We start from the raw sequence: 8,534 nt of genomic DNA on the forward strand, positions 1-8,534 counted from the left end.
TCTAATAGACTGACATGAGCATTTGGGTTTGAAAGAAGGGGGGGGAAAGAAATGACGCAGATTTGCCCTAAATTGGCCTGATGCACAAAGCAATGAGTGCAATTGACTGGCAAGCTAACCCCTCACACCCCTTCACTTCTAACTGCTGCCGCACAATAAGAAAGCCGTGGGAAGCTGCTTGGGAGCACAGCATATCCATTTTCATGGCCCATATGGAAATTTTGTTTTGTGTACAGAGAAAGTGTCTGATAACAGTGACCTTAACTGCCATATGTGTTCAGTGAATAGTAAACAGAGCAAAGCAGTCCGGCTCTCTGACCCTTAGCATATGGGCATCTATTCCGGAGGAGGGCTTTTCACAACACATCCGCTTTCACTGCCATCTTGCTTGGAGCCTGGGGGATTTCACTAGATTTGTTAATGAATTGCTCTATTGACTCATATCTGAGCTTTCCTCATTAGAGTTGAAGAACAAAATTTTTATCTATGTTTCCTTGAAGGAGACCAGAGTGCCTCCCTTTGTCAAGAGGTGTTAAATACTGAGAGCCGTCATCTTTGCTGAGCTGATATATTTTGTCAGTTTAAGAATGTTCTCTGGTGTTCATTGATGCTGAAGCCTGGCTGTTCAGATCAATTTTTTTATTTCACAAGTTTTTTTTTTAATTTTGTTTTTAAAAATCCAGTGTCTGGTTTACAAATAGTTGAACACATTGTCACCCTGGTGATGGCTGCCCACACTGTGCCAAACACAATTGCATACAGCAGGCCGCCATAGCACATAACCACCTGTCATGAAATGGCTTTTATGTGGTCACAATCCAAGTACAACCTTGCACCATTCATCTTCCCCACCCCCTATCACTCAGGAAGCATAGTATTTTTTGGTTTGTTAGCTCTAACACAGAGCACTTGCAGACTATGGAAAAAAAAATCCTCCAGCTGCTTGCCAAACATGCAGGCACTGAAGTTGTTGGCAGCAGATCACTGAGTGAAAGATTTGGAAACTCATTTAACTAAACAAGCATCAGAAAAGCAAGATCTGTCCTGCTTTAACATGCTATTCACAGCATAGAATAACAGACACCTGATGCTGTGTTACAACCCTGCAACATAATTGAGAGGTTTACATGATGTCATAAACTGTGAGAATTAAGTATGAGTGATTGCTACAGACATCTGAAGCTTGAAACTTTGTTCTAGCCTTGTAAAGGGTTATCGCAGATTGCTTGATTTACATGCAATTATAATCCTTGCTATATATGTTTAAAAGTTGTGCGCTTTGGTCGTTTGCTTGCTGTGCTGTTGTGGCTGTGCAGCTTGTCTCATTCAACATTTTCAATATTGTATTTCTGCTTTCATAGTTCAAAGTTACTCAGAAGAATTGTCAAGTTCTGAGATTCTCCATTTGACTGCAACAGCTTTGCCTCATGGAATTGCAAAAATACTTTTTAAAAGAAAGCATTTTCACCAGCGTGCTAGAATGATGAAAGTATATTTGAAAACTAGCATTTTGATAAACACAAACTAGTGGAATGAGACCAGGTGACATACCATAGGATTATAAAGGTTTTTTTAATGTAATATAGAATAACATTCTGTACAAAGGAACAGAAATGGGAGCAGAGAAGTGCTGATTATTTTAAATATTGAATAACGGCTTGACTACTTAATCTGTCAGTGGAGAGAATCCAACTGACTTACATTGATAGTTCACTAGTTCAATAGTTGTGGTATTCAATATTTCTGCATAGAATTTTCTGTCAATATAATTCCGGTTTCTTTCCAAGGGAGTTGGTAAAAGTAAAATACTTTGATATTTAAAACTAAAGGAAGAAAAAATAATTGATACATATGTGCATGTGCAGATGAAGTGCTTTATAGCAAACTCTATCCTTTATAGTGGCACAGGTTGAACAATACTTATCAATTACTGTCATTAAGTTCTACAGCAAAAACAGTTTTATTCGTGGACCTCTGGTGAATTGCATCCAATCTTGAGGTATCTGCTAAGAGATGCACAAAGTCAATACAGAATGATTTATCCTCTGAATTTCCATTTTTATTTGAGGTGTAAAAATACACCTATGGATTGGGTCTCACTCAGACACTCCATGGGCTACCATCTCTTTTCTGTCCCTTTTATGCATCTTGACTATCCTGACTGCTGTAAAGCATGGCATCATGTGAGTGAAAGCTTCGTCTTGTAACATTCTGACAGGCATTTTTCATATATGAGTCTAGATTGAGGGGAATGGCAGACCATTCAATTATATGGACATCACAACCATACAAATTAATAAGCACACAAACAAACAAATCAGAAGGAGTAGTAGGCCATTCAGCCCCTCATGTTTGCATTCAATAAAAAGCACGGATGATATGATATAGCTCAATCCACATTCCCATCTATCCCTGATAACACTTGAACCCCTTGCTTAACAAGAATCTATCTGCTTCTACCTTGAAAATATTCAAAGATGCTCCTTCCACCATCTTTTTCAGCAAGATGCTCTGAGAGAAAAAATGTCTAATCTTTTTTAAATGGTGAGTCCTGATTTGTAAATAGTGACTCTAGGTGCACCATTTCTATATGTACCTTGTCAGGTACTAGTCAAGTACACATTCTTACAACTGCCTTTAATACATTTACAACTTTCCTTAGACCAGGTGGCACTGTACTCTAGATGCATGTAACTAAAATACAAGCTCCATACATAATATTCAATTCCCCTCCAATCAATGATAAGTCTACTGCATTTCCTAATTACTTGCTATATCTACAGACTAACCTTCAGTGATGCATGCACTTAGACACCCAGTTCCCTCTGCAACTCAGAACTCTGCAATCTCTCACCATTTAACTAGCATGCTTCTTTTTCATTCATCCCATGAATTTGGACAAATCCACATTTTCCCATGTTACTCTTGCCACATTTTAGCCCACTCAGTGACCTATCAATATCTTTTTGTATGCTCCTCATGTCCAATCTTGTCCACATTGAGTTAACACATCAGCACGTATTTCAACAACAGTCTCTGAATTGAAGTCAGAAGAGGGCAGATCAGTTGATCGTCTTTTCCTGCCTTGCCAATGAGATGGTAAAACTCATTCTCCAGCCAGTCCACAATGGAATAATTCAGCATGAACCCCGGACCTTATGGTTCAATGCCACACTAAAACGTGCAGCAAAAATTTGAGCCATCAGTTGATGCAAAAATTAATATTATTCGTACCTTGCAAAAAAAGGAAACATTGTAGATATGAAGGAAAAGTAAATTTTAAACAAACAGCAGCAATGTGTGTAAGACAGTATTTTAATCCCACAATCTCTCATTGAGCCACTCATTTCAATTAATAATCTGTATCTCACTGCAAGCCATCTTTTACCCTTTATTAGAATGTATAGCTTTCCAATTTGCTGGTTTTGTTCATTTTGTTGCTGCCACTAAAGTTTGCAACTTGAGGTTACAGCTTCCACCACAGTTTATTATTGGATCTAGGTTATCCATAGGTCTAAATGTATTGGTAATACTTGAAATGGAATACCACTATGTGGGCAGGAAAAGTGGGCAAGGCAGAGACATCTTTTCCTCAGAATTATTTCATGTCTTGCGTACATTGTATGAGAAAAATGTGATGAGATTCAGTTGTTCTTTTCCTCATGTAAATGGCCATCAGTAGCTCTCATTAGCCATGGCCTTTCACATTCTTGAAAGAACAGTGATGTTCCATCTCCATTACTGCTGCCAGTTCCCAGACTTACATGAGGTCAGAATTTCTGTGTTGCAGGAAGCTGAAGCAGCCCCCATAACTTTACCAAAGATAATGTTTTGTATTCTTAATTCTAGAAATATTAAACCACTCAAGGTCTTTCCTTTAAGATGCTTTGTAGACATAATAAAACCAATGTATAACATTTTTAGAATTTCTGAAATTGTTTGTGCTTACTGATTTAATCAAGAAACAGATGGAGGATCAATAATCACTGGGACCTGTGGCTGAATATATAATATTAACAGCAGGTTAGATTAATTAAGGACATCAAAATATCAGATAGTAATCTAAATAACAGCTACGAAAATAAGATCCATTTTCAGTTATTATTTCAACATATTCAGGTAGTAAAACTCCCAGTGTGATATTTTTTATACTGCAACAGCTGCTGATAAACTAGCTACTTACTCATTTACATACTACCCAATGTTTATACATGTTCATCATGGTACATAGTAATACGGCCTTAGCTGAACACTCAAGTGTGCATTTTATTACATCTGCTACATGATGATGTTTTCACAACGTATCTGCCTTTAATCTGGCAGGGGTCAATTAGCTCAGTTGGTTGGATGGCTGGTTTGCAATGCAGTGTGATACCAACAGTTTGGCTTTAATTCCTGTACTAGCTGAGGTCAACATGAAGGTCCCACCTTTTAAGCAAGGCCCTTGCCTGCGTTATAGTGACCCTCAGGTTAAACTCACCACCAGTCGTCTCTCAGTAATGAGAGAGCAGCCCTAAGGTCCTCTGGGATTATGGCGGCTTTACCTTTACTTTTTATATGAGTTGGTATAAAATTCCAATTTTCATTATGATGTAAATATTACAGAATTCAGATTGGTTGCTCATATGGGTGGACCAAAGTAACAGGTAACCATGGAGTGACAGAAATGGAAATCTTGCAAATCTGCTCCCGCATTCCAGATTGTTCTAATTTCAGATGACTGGTCTTTGGTTAGAGTAGTTGTATGTTTGTTCTTTGTTACCTCAATATTCCACTTTTTTTTTAAAAAGTAAAACACAGCTACATATGTCTTGTATTTTATAATAACAGATTTCACAATCATTATTACAACCAACAGCAGTAACACAATTTGTGAACAGGCTTTGTGACGGTCCCTGGGGAAATATGCTGAATAGAAAATGCAGATAAAGATCATTTTGACGCCTGCATTGTTAAAAAAGATGTGCAAATTTGTTTCCTGAAATTTTGCCAGTACTAGCTAAGCCCGATTGCTCCAAAAATGTTGTTGATGCTGATTATGTTTTACAGGTTAAAGTTCAGTTGTATTTTCCTTATAAACTTGTGGTAGTAATATCAGTTTCAGGTTTCTCTGCGGAGTCTATGACGTAAATAAAACATAAACGGAAAAAAAAATCTGGGTGGTTTCTCCTCCCTTGGGGGTTACTACAACCTCAATGGGAGGATGCATAAGGAAAGACCTAGTAATCTCCGCCCAAAGGCAAACAGACTCTGTACAAAATTGGTGGAAGCCGATGGGTGTTCACAGCAGATATTTTACAGAATTTTTATGTGACAAGACAACGATTGTTATTTTCCCTTTCACTTTTACCATCTGGGAGACTCCTGACTTCCAGTTGACCTTGAACCTATGTTTTTATAGTAGCCATTTCATTTATACAACTAGCCCACTGCGGTTTATTCTGCATGACCTTTTCTGCTTGCTCCCTCTTGAACTTGCAGGGCATTGAAAACTTGACAGAGAAAAAACTTTTCGTCTGATGCACAGCAGAGCTGTAAATAACAATAGCAAGGTCTGGCTAATTAAGGAAAAATTAGTTCTGCTTAAAGGGAAGGCTACATCTTTGAAAAAGCTGCTATGCTTCAACAGACTAGGCAAATCAACATCTTAATGAACAGTCATCTATGCTGCATTACCCTATCTCAACCAATCTAAGTGCACCACTAAAATTTGTGAAACAAATTAGGAAAACATTCGATCACAAATATTTAGCTGTAGTATGAGCAATTATCTGATGATGCTCAAACTGCTTGCTCTTTCTGTCCCTTTCTTCCCCCTCGGGGTCCCTGTCTTTGTTAGCTTGCCATGTTGATGTTTCTCAGCTAGTTTTAACTGGTTTTCAATTTATCCCTTGCTTCCACGTCAAATCCTTCGTCTCGCTCACTTTCATTTTAAGCATCTCCGCTAATAAGGGCAGCAGAGATGTTTTGTTTTTCTGTCAATGCAATTTTGTTATACTTTACTACTTTCAAGCCTAGACAGTCCCTGTTTAGCACTTGAGATATGTGTTAAATTGAGATTATGGAAATGGCAGACCTCACTGGTCTGGGAGGAAAGTGTTTCATAAAGAAACAAGGGTATTAAAAGAGTTGCCAGTCACTTACTGTATGTGTTGATCAGCAGCTGAATGATGTGTCGGTGGTCATGAAGGGCTGCTATATGTAATAGAGTATAGCTTTAGGATTTCAACAGAACACAGCATATTATAAAGCAGCAAATGTAAATTACACAATAGTTGACTTACAGAACTACAAATACAAAATGCATGGTAGAAAACATTGTTTCAAAACTCTCACGCTCGCTCCTATTTAAGCTACAGTTTTGACAATTTGCATTTTAGATTATATACTACAAGGAATATTTTTTTTAAAATTGCTTGAGAAAATATCTTCTTTTTACAGATGACATTAAAACTTCTATCCACTTGTAGATTTTCAAACAATGTAAGTTGTGAGGTTGAGCCAAACAGATCTATTGGTAAACAGGGCTCAAAGTTGTTTAAAATATTAGGAAGATATGTAAATTCCAAATACTATCAAGGCCACCTGTAAGAACAAATCTACGCACCATTCATTGCTGTGTTACTCGCTGAATATACAATTCTAATGAATGAAAATCTTTGAAAATACTGAGGAAACCCCTCAGTAAACAATTAGATTAACTACAAATGTTTTATTAACTACAGATAGTTTCATGTCCAATTGAAGAATGATTCAAATTTATGCACAGGATGCAAGTGTATTAAATCATGTCCCATTCACTCTAAATGTATTGAATATCTAATTCAAGTATAAATCTTAAATACTAAAATCCTGCCGCAAGCATTAAATCCTTCTCAAATGCTTAGCACATCAAATCAAATCCAGTTGTTTCACTACCAAAGGAAAGATCATAGAAACATAGACTTAGAAAATAGCAATAGGAGTAGACCATTCAGCCCTTCGAGCTTGCTCCACTGTTGAAAATAATCATGGCTGATCATTTTACTCAGTATCCTGCTCCTGCTTTCTCCCCATACTCTTTGATCTCTTTAGCTATATCTATTCCTTCTTGAAATCAAATGACTTTTTGGTGAAAATATCGACGTTTTTCAATGTTTTTTTGTTTAGACCGAATTGCTGAGTTAACAGGAAGAGAATGGGTGGAATGGCACATCTACATTTTATAAATTTGAATTCCAATCCCACCCTACCCCCAAACTGCTCAGGTGAGGTTTCAAGGAGTTGAAACACGGCAATAAAACAGCTTGGGGGAGGATGCGAAATGAGAGTTGAAGACAGCTAGATTCAGGAATAAGTGCTTTTTGACACACCTGCTCTAACCAACATGGCTGTTTCATCCCAAAATCTGAGGAAGTGGAACCTCTCCACCTCATCCAACAAGTCCACAGCAAACTCTTAAATTTTCTTTTTGAAGATACCTATTTGTGTCCATGGCCTCCAATCACATCCTGACCACAGCTACCCCAATACTGCTTGAATCCATACACTGAATTCACCTCTGTTTCAAGCTCCCTGATTGCTTACAGCTCTGGATTCCATTGTCTTCCTGGCCCTTGATTTCTGGACTCTGACCTCCGCACCCCAAATTAGGCCATCCTAATCTTCAGAAATATTCTTCCTCCTCATAGTTTCCCCCCCACCATACCCCCCCTCCCAACCTCCTGATCTCCCTTGGATCTGGACTCTTACTTTCCTCAGGTCCCTGCATTCTTGGTAGTGCTTTGGAACTCTCTGTATCAGAAGATGGTGAAGGCAGGGTCATTGGATATTTTTAAAAGAGAGATGGATAGCACTTGGGATCAAGGATTATTAGGGCAGGGGAACATGAAATTTTCTGGCATGATCTAAATGAATGGTGGACCAGGCTTAAGGGGTAAATGGTCTGCTTCTGTTTCTATTTTTGTACATTTATTGTAATGTAAGGGGTCAATGAGATCTAAAGTGCTGTGTTGTAGTGTTGTAATGTTGAAATAGACAAGCAGGAAGCTGGAAGAGTACAGCAAGCCAGGCAGCATCAGGAGGTGGAGAAGTCCAACATTTTGGGTATAAACCTTCATTCACCGCCAGGACTTGCTTGTCTACTTTGGATTCCAGCATCTGCAGTTTTATTTTGTCTCTAACTAAGTCCTGGTAGTGGCCAATGTTTCAGCCTGTGAAGACTGGGAGAGTCTGACGGATGGGGCACAATGGGGTCGTGATACATAAGTAAAGGGGCAAATTTGAGACAATAGCACAAGAAAATTGCGAATTCTTACGGAGAGAAACCCTCTATGAAACTCATCAAAAATGATATAACTGTTTTCTGTTAAGAGTTAGCCAAGCATCTTTAACTTTTACCAGCATGTTAAAGGTGCAGAATTTGAATGCATGGCTTAATTCTTTCACAAAGTGTAATTCAAAGGCATGATTTTCTCTTTGTGCTTGTACCTGGACATGGACAATATGTATAAACCCAGTTCTCAGCAGGCTAGCAGGGTCACAGGATTCAAGCA

General features: G+C 38.2%; 1 long non-coding RNA gene across 1 annotated transcript; it reads right to left on the minus strand.

Annotated features, from left to right (window-relative positions):
- Window positions 1–1,559: 1,559 nt before the first annotated feature.
- Window positions 1,560–6,196, minus strand: LOC122558432 (uncharacterized). Its single transcript, XR_006314138.2, has 3 exons — window positions 6,145–6,196; window positions 3,950–3,999; window positions 1,560–3,234 (listed from the first exon to the last, which is right to left on the minus strand). It is a non-coding gene; the product is annotated as an uncharacterized LOC122558432 (long non-coding RNA).
- Between the last annotated feature and the right edge of the window lie 2,338 nt (window positions 6,197–8,534).

Source organism: Chiloscyllium plagiosum, unplaced genomic scaffold (assembly GCF_037043375.1).
Source record: "Chiloscyllium plagiosum isolate Xiang-an unplaced genomic scaffold, Cpla_swu_hap1 HiC_scaffold_17, whole genome shotgun sequence".
Classification (NCBI taxonomy): domain Eukaryota; kingdom Metazoa; phylum Chordata; class Chondrichthyes; order Orectolobiformes; family Hemiscylliidae; genus Chiloscyllium; species Chiloscyllium plagiosum.